The sequence below is a fragment of the Saccostrea cucullata genome, unplaced genomic scaffold (assembly GCF_032062105.1).
Source record: "Saccostrea cucullata isolate Sc308-1 unplaced genomic scaffold, CSIRO_AGI_Scuc_v1 ctg3671, whole genome shotgun sequence".
Taxonomy (NCBI): Eukaryota; Metazoa; Mollusca; class Bivalvia; order Ostreida; family Ostreidae; genus Saccostrea; species Saccostrea cuccullata.
The window spans coordinates 19,417-32,456 of NW_026932545.1; positions in this window are offsets into that span (position 1 = coordinate 19,417).

Sequence of the window (13,040 nt, forward strand, 5' to 3'; positions counted from 1 at the left end):
AAAAAGTATCCAAGATTCTTGGCTTTGCTTGAAATATTAAATTTTAAACAAATTCTTTATTGCAGTTTCTTCACAGAGAAAATTTCAGGATATTTATAAAGAAAATATTTTTGTTTTATGACATAAGAAATGGTTATTTTTTTGTATTTTTAAATGGGTTAAAGTAAAAGTTAGCACAACAATAATGAATACTGAATTAATGTTAAAATCAGAATACTGCGAGAATTTCAATTTACATAAAGTTATGTCACGGAATGCAAGCACTTAGCGGCATATCGTCTATGTGGTCACTTTGTGGCATAATAGGCATTTTTAATTATATTAATAACTCACCTTATTATATTCAAAAAGAATTCTACGGCTTAAAAAAAGCACATCGCCGAGGAAAATTCGCATTATTGTCATTATGAGAAAAAATAAATTATTCTTCCATAGATATTATCAACAAAAAAGAATAGACAAGTTTTGTTAAAATAATATATCAGTAATCCTCTAAGACTCATAAGAAATAACCTTGATGCGAAAACAGTACATTGATTACCTTCAAAAAGTATCCAAGATTCTTGGCTTTGCTTGAAATATTACATTTTAAACACATTCTTTATTGCCGTTTCTCTACAGAGAAAGTTTTAGGATATTTTAAAAATATATATACATCATGTTTTATGACTTAAGAAATGGTTGATATATGTTTTTGTATTTTTAAATGGGTTCAAGTAAAAGTTAGCACAATAATAATGAATACTGAATTAATGTTAAACTCAGAATACTGCGAGAATTTAAATTTATATAAAGTTATGTCACGAAATGCAAGCACTTAGCGGCATATCGACTGTGTGAGCACTCTGTGGCATACTGAGTATTTTAATCAAAATTGATAATTTATTATTCAAATAAAATTCTATTCGATGGAAAAACATGTAAACAATAATACATCTGCGATGAAAATTCCCATTTTTGTTATAAGGGAAGAGTAATAAATTATTTTTCTACAAAATTTGACAACAAAAATTTGACGAGTTACGTTAAAAAAAATCAATAACCCTCTAAGCCTTAATAGCAATAATGTTGATACGAATGCAGTATAGCAATTGCCTTTAAAAAGTATCCAAGATTTTGTCTTTGCTTGAAATATTATAATTATAAACAGAGAAAATGTAGGGATGTTTTTTAAGAAAATGTATATGTTTTTTTAAAAAATGGCAAAATTTAAAGACGATTGATTTTTTCCCCAAAATTTTAAATGCATAAAAGTTAAAGGTAACAGATCAAGAGCAAAAAACTAACTCATATTGTAATTTAAAAAAGTCAAAATTGAATGCATTTTATTTATGTCATGGAATGCAGGCACTTAGCGGCATATCGTCTATGTGGTCACTTTGTGGCATAATAGGCATTTTTAATTATATTACTAGTAATAACCTACCTTATTTAATTCGAAAACAGTTCTACTGCTACAAAAAGCAGATCACCGATGAAAATTCGCATTATTGTCATAATGAGAAGTAATAAATAATTCTTTCATAGAAATTAACAACAAAAAAGAATAGACAGGTTTTGTTAAATTAATATACCAGTAATCCTCTAAGACTTAAAAGAAGTAACGTTCATGCAAGAACAGTACATTGATTACCTTTAAAAAGTATCCAAGATTCTTGGCTTTGCTTGAAATATTAAATTTTAAACAAATTCTTTATTGCAGTTTCTTCACAGAGAAAATTTCAGGATATTTATAAAGAAAATATTTTTGTTTTATGACATAAGAAATGGTTATTTTTTTGTATTTTTAAATGGGTTAAAGTAAAAGTTAGCACAACAATAATGAATACTGAATTAATGTTAAAATCAGAATACTGCGAGAATTTCAATTTACATAAAGTTATGTCACGGAATGCAAGCACTTAGCGGCATATCGTCTATGTGGTCACTTTGTGGCATAATAGGCATTTTTAATTATATTAATAACTCACCTTATTATATTCAAAAAGAATTCTACGGCTTAAGAAAAGCACATCGCCGAGGAAAATTCGCATTATTGTCATTATGAGAAAAAATAAATTATTCTTCCATAGATATTATCAACAAAAAAGAATAGACAAGTTTTGTTAAAATAATATATCAGTAATCCTCTAAGACTCATAAGAAATAACCCTGATGCGAAAACAGTACATTGATTACCTTCAAAAAGTATCCAAGATTCTTGGCCTTGCTTGAAATATTACAATTCAAATACATTCTTTATTGCCGTTTCTCTACAGAGAAAGTTTTAGGATATTTTAAAAATATTACCGCATATTTGAGTTCATCTCACAATATGCGCCGTTATCAAAGCTCTATCCTTTTATTATATGTCATCATTCACCTCCTTTTTGTGGAAAAAACTAATAAATGTGATAAGCCGGAATTTATTTATCCATCCATAAAGTGTCGGTACTTAGTCACTAGGTTTACGGGTTATCTCCCCTTTTCTATGCATCAATGAAAGTGAAAGGTGGGTGATGAAAGTATCCGATTTATGTTTTTGTATTATGAAATATTTTATAATAATTTCCAGTTTTTAAAGTTAAGTTTTAGTCAAAGACGTAAAACAGATGATCTTATTAACATTGATATTGCTCGATGGCAAGTATTTTATTGGATTGAAACAGATCGATTTGCCACCCGTCCATGCTTTAAACACTGGCACATGGTACAATATTACTATGTGGTAATAATAACCAACTTCATCAGCAGATTTTGAATGAATAAAAACTTACTTAGTGAAATAATATATAAACAAAATGAGCTAATGTAAAAATAGGTATGAACTTCAACTTTATTCGGTCCATGTTATTCAAGGTCATTTGCCAATAAACATCCGTACACATGGTTGCCTATATTTAGTTACTTAGATCCCTTAGCCTATCTTTAGGGGATTTAAAAATGGGAATGTCCAAAATTATATTTCTTACAGTATGAGTATGCTTTTGTAACTTTGGGTTTGGTGCATTTATCAGTTTATTTAAAATATTGAGTGATTTAAAATAAATAAATAAATAAATAAATAAATGTTCAAGGATAGGGTTACCCTAGCATTGCCATACCAGTCTACCTTTTGTCCTAAAATCAGTGAATAAATAAAAAAAAAAAATACAGATTGAAAAGTAATAAAAGTTTGACAAATCTTTAGAAATGTTATTTAGCTAGATTCACAAAGGGACAGAGCTCTAATTAAAGTATATAAGTTTCAATCAAGGCCATTCAGCTTTAACAAGGGTCCAAAGAGAGGCATGAAAGATATGCAATTGCGACAAAGGCAGTAATCAAATGTGAAATAAAATAGTTTGAAGTAAAATACATAACAAGTTTTGGTGCTTTTGAATGTAACATTACAATAATGCATTTTATGATATGAATGAAACATCAAGTAAGATGTGTATTTGTTAAAACATATTTACAGTTGTACACATGCTATACGACAAAACTCAAGGTAAGTAAATATGAATGATGACTAAAAAAAAGTAAATAGATTTTGAGTCAAAAAATTCAGTTGGATGGAAGCATTACAATCAACAATTCAGGCTGTAAAATCTGGGAGGCATACCCGGCATAGGTAACATGCACCAGAGTTGAATTGTACATTGTCTGTCAAATCCACATAATAATAATATATTAGGACCAGCAGCATCCTCACCTATTCGGATATCACTTCTCTTAAGGGGCTTGATAGGGAGGACAACTTCAGATTCAACAAGAACAATAACAATGTGGGCATAGTAATTTAGGACCTCAATGGTTCATTAGTAACAGTTGATATAAATAGGATTCCCCAAATTTTATTTTGATTAACTACATGTAATATATAGCAAGGCTAGCTACTATTTTGCTGGTTAATATATATCAAAGGGTTCAGATTAAGTAAGATGGGGCGAAGGGCATGTTTCGCATATATTCTGTGTTGCACTGTCATTTTGGTCAATGGTGTAGTTAAAATTATACATAAAGGAAATAAAAGAAGGCCATGCTGTTCATTCCTTGGAAGCCGTCTCCAATGTACATGAGCATAATCATGAATTTCTTTAACAGCGCCTTTACTTTGATTGAAAAGTTTTGATGATAACACAATATAAACACATACATTTAAAGGGGCTGGGTGGTTGTGGCCATTTCTAGGCTATTTGGATCTCCTTTAGAAGAAGAGCTCAATAAAGATATAACTGATCAAATTTTAAAGCTAAAATTTATGAAATTTTTCTTTGCCAAATGATAGTTGACAGCTTAAGATATCATATCCCAAAATTTAAATTATATCTGGTGGTTATTGGTTAATAATTGTTGACCCCCTAGCCTCCTTAATGTCTTCTCACCCCTTAACAGCATAAAGGCCTTGTATCCTATAAAGTTGTGTTTAGTAAATGAAAAGTTTTGTACCATCTTAAGTTAACATGAAAAATCAGGTAAACTTATTTTACTAATTTATTATATATAGATTATTTCACAAATGTTGATTATTTACACAGAGATTAATTTCAGCATGGGCTTTTATTTCCTGACAATGTTCTAAAAACATGGGTCTAGTCACTGGTTTAATATTTATACAAGAAGAGAACTTTGGGTATTGAAATACAATTCTACAAATAAAAGACTATAAAAAGAAGTTAAATAATGATAATTTATAGGCTAATTGAAGCACCGTGAAATAAATAAATTGTCAAGAGTATTAGGAAATTAACATAATTAACATTTATTCCTTTGAGTTATCTTTCTCATTGGGGAAAGTGAACCTTAAAATAGGAATTGCAACTCAAATTTCCTGAACTTTTACCAATTTTACTCGTTATGCAATTTGGCATTGGGAATGAGGGACAAGTTACAGAGTTCTTCAGGTGCTACAGTCAATGCATATGCAGGCTCATTTGAACACAGCTCACAGTGCTGGTACTTTCTATGTATTTTCCTAATACGGCATATGCTGTATGAATGGTCATGCAACAATAATAAATAAATCAATAAATAAATAAAATAGGAAGGGTTATAATGAGACTTATAAGGTTCAAATTGGGTTTTTTGTCAGTGTTGGTTTCTGCTGTGTCTCTAAGTTGTTAAGATTTGCTATTTCACACAGATAAAAGTTGCTTTAGTTAAAATTCTATTTCTCAGTTTTTAAACTCGCAAAGCGTAAATTGTTTAGGTAACTAGTTTTCTTTATCACTAATAAGCACTAAAGGCGAGATTACCTAACTACCTAACGGGGGGGTGGGGGGGTGGGGGTGGGGGGGGGGGGGTAACACATATTGTTCCACCGGCTTGGTTACAATACAAACCATTTCCTACAATATTTTCTAATAGTATGTGCTTACTGTTGGAAATTAAGACACATATGCATATCTCAGGGGGCATTTTCCCATTGAAAATATCAGTTCAAACCCAGGTGCCATTTGCATGTAATATGATAGGTGTTTATCTCTCATCTGAGCAGTTACATGTAGCATAATTATTTTATGTTACTTTACACATTTATCTCATATGGGATTAAGATGCATTACTCGGTGCATATATATGTACATGCAGTTTACATCCATGCATTAGCTAGTGGGTACAAATACAGGTTAGCTGGGGGATACAAAATTCAAATCCACATGTGTGTATGTAGGAGTTACAAGATTCATAGTATTAAGATTAGATAAACTTCTCCAGCATTTTAGGGTATTAGATATAGGATAGGTTTCCACTGACTAAGCATATTAGATTTTATGCTCTCTATCATATATCAATTTTCAACAGCCTTAAAAAGATTTTGAAGTCTATTATTTAAATAACCTATTCCATAACATATTTTTGCGGGGGGGGGGGGGAGCTTAAGATGTGAAAAAATCATGCATTTTTGATAGAGCAACAGCTGTGAAGGGGTTTAGAATAAAGGATTTAGTCATATGTGCCTTCAATGTCTGCTGCAGTCCAACTACATTTACAAATGAGCAGTAAATACAAAGTCCTCCATTGTGTGTCTTGATTTGAAAGGTACTTATTATATACAAGATTTAACCAATTTTAAATGGTCCTTTGAAGAGTTCGCTTTCAAAATAAGTGGTACATGTATAACATCATTCCCTCAGAACTGGCAAGATACAGTACCAAATATCACAAAACACGTTCTGCAGTTTAAAAAATTGGGCATGAGAACACTTTTAAAATTATTGTCAACAATACAGGAATAGCATAATCATGCTGAAAGGGAAAGGGGGGGGTTAAAGAGCATCTTGTTTCTAATCTCTGCATGAAAGTATTTTATCACCTAAAAAATAAATAAATAAGAAATAAAATTCAAATTTATAAACAAATAGATAAAAAGGGGGAAGGGGGAATCTAAATAAAACGTATTTTCTACATAATTTTCTTACATTAGTCCAGGTAGTAGTTTTCTCTTGCCAGCTGGATATTAATAATGGAATCTGAGACCCAAAACAATATACTAGTAACTTGGAAAGATATAAATTCAGGAGGGAAGGGGGGCGTTAGTCCCAATTAAATTGAAGGGATACCAGAATTATTTTAATGCAGGATAGTTCTACAGTGGGTTGGCAATGAGAAAGAGTGATCTTCACGATGGATGGGTTGCTGAGGGTTTTGAGTAGGCTAGGAGTCCATGGTGGGTGGTTAAATTGAAGTTGCCTACCCCCACCAGGTGGCGGTGGGCACCTACGGTGCCCATGTGGCGAAATCGTCACCTTCAATTTAACCATTGAACTGTTGATTTGGTTGACTTTTGGTGGTTGATGTTGATATATGTGATGGTTGATGTTGATATATGTGATGTTGACTTTGGAAATTATATCTTATACAATTTAAAGCTAAAGCAAAATAATATAATTATAAAAGATAATTTGTGTTGAAATGTGTCCGTAGCACGAATGAGGTCAACCCAGCGTGCTACTTTTCCCGTCAGGGAGGGCACAACTTATGTTGATGTTGGGGGTATGCCATTTTGCCGGCTGCCCCACTGTTGTGTAGACCACTGTGGACAATACCTGCCAACTCGAATAAAACATTAAACTTAAATACGTAGCATTTGTTTATTATATACATAGGTCTTTGATAATACCGCATATCTGAGTTCATCTCACAATATGCGCCGTTATCAAAGCTCTATCCTTTTATTATATGTCATCATTCACCTCCTTTTTGTGGAAAAAACTAATAAATGTGATAAGCCGGAATTTATTTATCCATCCATAAAGTGTCGGTACTTAGTCACTAGGTTTACGGGTTATCTCCCCTTTTCTATGCATCAATGAAAGTGAAAGGTGGGTGATGAAAGTATCCGATTTATGTTTTTGTATTATGAAATACCCTCCCACCTCAACCCTTGAGCTAGGTGTTAAGTATATACCCTTTCTCCTTTTGTTTGTTTAAATAAATTAATGTTTTTCATTGTTTTACATGGTTTGGCTATACCAAATTTATTAGAGTTATGCAAATGTTATTCAGAATCTTTTTCTGCTGTGGGTTTTTGTTTTTGTCTTTTCAGATATTAGAGATTTCGTTGAAGGAGACTAGCGATGCTAATCTGAATTGCCTGCTATTTCCTTATTCTGGGACCTTTGGAATGATCTCTGGCCGAATACCATGCATGACAAGGGTCAACTTGGCGAATTATCCATTCGAGGAGTTCGGGGAAAGACAGTTAACTATACTTCACAGTGGTCGTATTGGCGAAATCGTCACCTTCAATTTAACCATTGAACTGTTGATTTGGTTGACTTTTGGTGGTTGATGTTGATATATGTGATGGTTGATGTTGATATATGTGATGTTGACTTTGGAAATTATATCTTATACAATTTAAAGCTAAAGCAAAATAATATAATTATAAAAGATAATTTGTGTTGAAATGTGTCCGTAGCACGAATGAGGTCAACCCAGCGTGCTACTTTTCCCGTCAGGGAGGGCACAACTTATGTTGATGTTGGGGGTATGCCATTTTGCCGGCTGCCCCACTGTTGTGTAGACCACTGTGGACAATACCTGCCAACTCGAATAAAACATTAAACTTAAATACGTAGCATTTGTTTATTATATACATAGGTCTTTGATAAATATACATCATGTTTTATGACTTAAGAAATGGTTGATATATGTTTTTGTATTTTTAAATGGGTTCAAGTAAAAGTTAGCACAATAATAATGAATACTGAATTAATGTTAAACTCAGAATACTGCGAGAATTTAAATTTATATAAAGTTATGTCACGAAATGCAAGCACTTAGCGGCATATCGACTGTGTGAGCACTCTGTGGCATACTGAGTATTTTAATCAAAATTGATAATTTATTATTCAAATAAAATTCTATTCGATGGAAAAACATGTAAACATTAACACATCTGCGATGAAAATCCCATTTTTGTTATAAGGGAAGAGTAATAAATTATTTTTCTACAGAATTTGACAACAAAAATTTGACGAGTTACGTTAGAAAAATATCAATAACCCTCTAAGCCTTAATAGCAATAATGTTGATACGAATACAGTATAGTGATTGCCTTTAAAAAGTATCCAAGATTTTGCCTTTGCTTGAAATATTATAATTATAAACAGAGAAAATGTAGGGATGTTTTTTAAAAAAATGTATATGTTTTTTTAAAAAATGGCAAAATTAAAAGACGATTGATTTTTTCCCCAAAATTTTAAATGCATAAAAGTTAAAGGTAACAGATCAAGAGCAAAAAATTAACTCATATTGTAAATTTAATGTCAGAGTTGAATGTATTTTATTTATGTCATGGAATGCAGGCACTTAGCGGCATATCGTCTATGTGGTCACTTTGTGGCATAATAGGCATTTTTTAATTATATTACTACATGTAGTAATAACTTACCTTATTTAATTCGAAATTAGTTCTACTGCTTAAAAAAGGACATCACCGATGAAAATTCGCATTATTGTCATAATGAGAAGTAATAAATAATTCTTTCATAGAAATTAACAACAAAAAAGAATAGACACGTTTTGTTAAATTAATATATCAGTAATCCTGTAAGACTTAAAAGAAGTAACGTTCATGCAAGAACAGTACATTGATTACCTTTAAAAAGTATCCAAGATTCTTGGCTTTGCTTGAAATATTAAATTTTAAACAAATTCTTTATTGCAGTTTCTTCACAGAGAAAATTTCAGGATATTTATAAAGAAAATATTTTTGTTTTATGACATAAGAAATGGTTATTTTTTTGTATTTTTAAATGGGTTAAAGTAAAAGTTAGCACAACAATAATGAATACTGAATTAATGTTAAAATCAGAATACTGCGAGAATTTCAATTTATATAAAGTTATGTCACGGAATGCAAGCACTTAGCGGCATATCGTCTATGTGGTCACTTTGTGGCATAATAGGCATTTTTAATTATATTAATAAATCACCTTATTATATTCAAAAAGAATTCTACGGCTTAAAAAAAAGCACATCGCCAAGGAAAATTCGCATTATTGTCATTATGAGAAAAAATAAATTATTCTTCCATATATATTCCAGATATTATCAACAAAAAAGAATAGACAAGTTTTGTTAAATTACTATATCAGTAATCCTCTAAGACTTATAAGAAATAACGTTGATGCGAAAACAGTACATTGATTACCTTCAAAAAGTATCCAAGATTCTTGGCTTTGCTTGAAATATTACATTTTAAACACATTCTTTATTGCCGTTTTTCTACAGAGAAAATTTTAGGATATTTAAAAAAAAATATATACATGTTTTATGACTTAAGAAATGGTTGATATTGTTTTGGTTGATATTTTTTTGTATTTTTAAATGGGTTTAAGTAAAAGTTAGCACAACAATAATGAATACTGAATTAATGTTAAACTCAGAATACTGCGAGAATTTAAATTTATATTAAGTTATGTCACGGAATTCAAGCACTTGGCGGCATATCGTCTGTGTGAGCACTTTATGGCATAATGAGTATTTTAAATAAAATTGATAATTTTATTTATTATTGAAATAAAATTCTATTCGATGGAAAAGCATGTAAACAATAATACATCTGCAATGAAAATTTGTAAAACACTTATGCCCCCCTCCCCCCAAATTGGAATTTTTCCAATTCCAAGGGGCAAAACTCTGTCAAAAATGACACGATTGTACCCATAAAAGAATTTGACCTAGATATTCATCTGATAAATCTGTATACTACATTTCATCTCAGCATGTGCACAGTTGTGAAGAAAATGAACGGAAACTGCAAATAATTGAAATTTTTCTAAGTCCAAGGGGTATAACTCTGTCAAAAATGGTGCAATCATGCCTAAACCAGAACATGACCTAGATTTTAATGTGATATATCTGTATAAAAAAATTCATTTCAATATGTACAACGGTTGCAAAGAAAATGAACGGAAACTGCAAACAATTGGAACTTTTCTAAGTCCAAGGGGCATAACTCTGTGAAAACTGGTGCGATCGTACCCAAAACAGAACTTGACCCAGATATTCATGTGATATATCTGCATACAAAATTTCATCTAAGTATGTGCAACGGTTGTTAAGAAAATGAACGGAAACTGCAAATAATTGAAATTTTTCTAAGTCCAAGGGGTATAACTCTGTGAAAACTGGTGCGATCATACCCGAAACAGAACTTGACCTAGATATTCATCTGAAAAATCTGTATACTAAATTTCATCTCAGCATGTGCAACGGTTGCAAAGAAAATGAACGGAAACTGCAAACAATTGGAACTTTTCTAAGTCCAAGGGGCATAACTCTGTCAAAAATGGCGCGATCGTAACCAAAACAGAACTTGACCTAGATATTCATGTGATATATCTGCATACTAAATTTCATCTAAGTATGTGCAACGGTTGTAAAGAAAATGAACGGACACTGCAAATAATGAAATTTTTCTAAGTCCAAGGGGCATAACTCTGTCAAAAATGGTGCGATTGTACCCAAAACAGAACTTGGCCCAGATATTCATGTGATATATCTGTATACCAAATTTCATTTCAGTATGTGCAACGGTTGCGAAGAAAATGAACGGAAACTAAGTGGACCGACAGACCGACAGACCGACCAACAGACAGCAGCAAAGCAATATGCCCTCCCTTCTTCGAAGGGGGGCATAATAAAATTGATGATTTTATTTATTATTGAAATAAAATTCTATTCGATGGAAAAGCATGTAAACAATAATACATCTGCAATGAAAATTCGCACTATTGTTTTAAAGGAAAAGTAATACATTATTATTCTATATAGAATTTGACAACAAAAATTTGACGAGTTACGTTAGATAAAATATCAATAACCCTCTAAGCCTCAATAGCAATAATGTTGATACGAATACAGTATAGTGATTGCCTTTAAAAATTATCCAAGATTTTGACTTTGCTTGAAATATTATAATTATAAACAGAGAAAATGTAGGGATGTTTTTTAAGTATATGTTCTTATATAAATTATGACCTTGACCTTGGAGTTTGACTCACTTTTACACAAAAATTCCAAACTTTTACTTTGGCCATAACTTTTGAATGGTAGATACTAGGACATCCCTACATTTCCTCTGTTTATAATTATAATATTTCAAGCAAAGTCAAAATCTTGGATAAATCTTGGAAAAATGGCCCAACCTACCCCTGCGCCTAATTGATTCTCAAGGCTCTTTTAAATTTTGACAAAATGTTTAAAAAGTTTCAGTTTTTTAATAATGACTAAGGTCTTTTTCTTGATAAGTTACCCTTGGAAGGGTTCTTAACTCTTTAAATTCACAAATTTGAACCTTCTTTACACATGGGCGGTTTGTTCAGACCATTTCGTCCTGTTATTTTTCAATTTGGGAAAAGTATTCAAATAGACACCCGATGAAAAGCTCTCAACCTTTAGTAAAGATGAACTAAGAGCTTTCTTAGATAAATATTTTTCTTTAAAAAAATCATATAGAATTGGTAGGAACTAAATTTTATAATTTTTTAAAATTAATTTTACTGTCATTTAAACATAAATGCAGATTTGAACAATGAAAAAACATGTCTGCATAGCACAGTTGTAAAGTAAGGAGATGATCATAACAGCACCGAGTCGAATCCCACTGTGGGATGTGGAGACCAGTCATAGAGATGAGATCATGTATAAACAAAGGTCCTGTGTCGCAGTATATGCTGACAATTAAAACAAGAGGCCCAAGGGCCTTAATTCGTTCTTCTGATAAATTGTACAATATGTAACTTCTTTGAAGCCTCAAACTCTAAGTATCACAAGACCCAAAATGTATTACCTTACAAAGTTTGATAATTCTAAGCCAGTTAAGACTGAAGATATAATAATATATAACTATAAAATACCATAGGTCACGGTGACCTACTTTATGATTGAAATTTTCTGAGGCCTTAAGATGCATTAATTGACAAAGATTGATGATTAGAGGTCAATTGCGAAATTCAAATGTAGGTCGTGACCTATTTTTTGGTCGACATTTTCCTAAAACCCAAGATGCATCAACTGACAAAGTTTGATGATTCTAAGTCAATAAGTATCAGAGATACTTAAATATAGCCATAAAATGTCAAAAGTAGGTAACTGTTCCCTAATATTGTCAGAAGTAAGCAAAATATAAACTTTTTTTATTAAGTGTAAGTTTAGGTCAATTTTGAAATGACCTAGAGACCACGCCCTTTGCCCCAGGGTTATTCCCCGTGCAATTTTTAATCTTCGTCATATTCTGATCTTGTATATAATTTTGGTGAAAATCCGCCTGGTGGTTCTGGGGAAGAAGTTAGCAACCAGTACTTACGGTTTTGTTTTCCTTATTATCTCACATAGTTTAAGGGTCCCAAACCTTACCTTATTAAGAATGGTAGCCTTGGGCCAAGGATTCCCTGCGACATTTATTAGACACTGATTGGCCAAAACGTTCTTGAGTTATGGCCCTTTTTCTAAAACGTTTACCCACACTGCACAAATGGCCATAGCATTAGCTCTTTGAGCCTTTGGCTCAGAATAGCTAAAAGGATCCCTAATTGCTCAATGGCTATAAGTGCAGAGTAATTTACAAA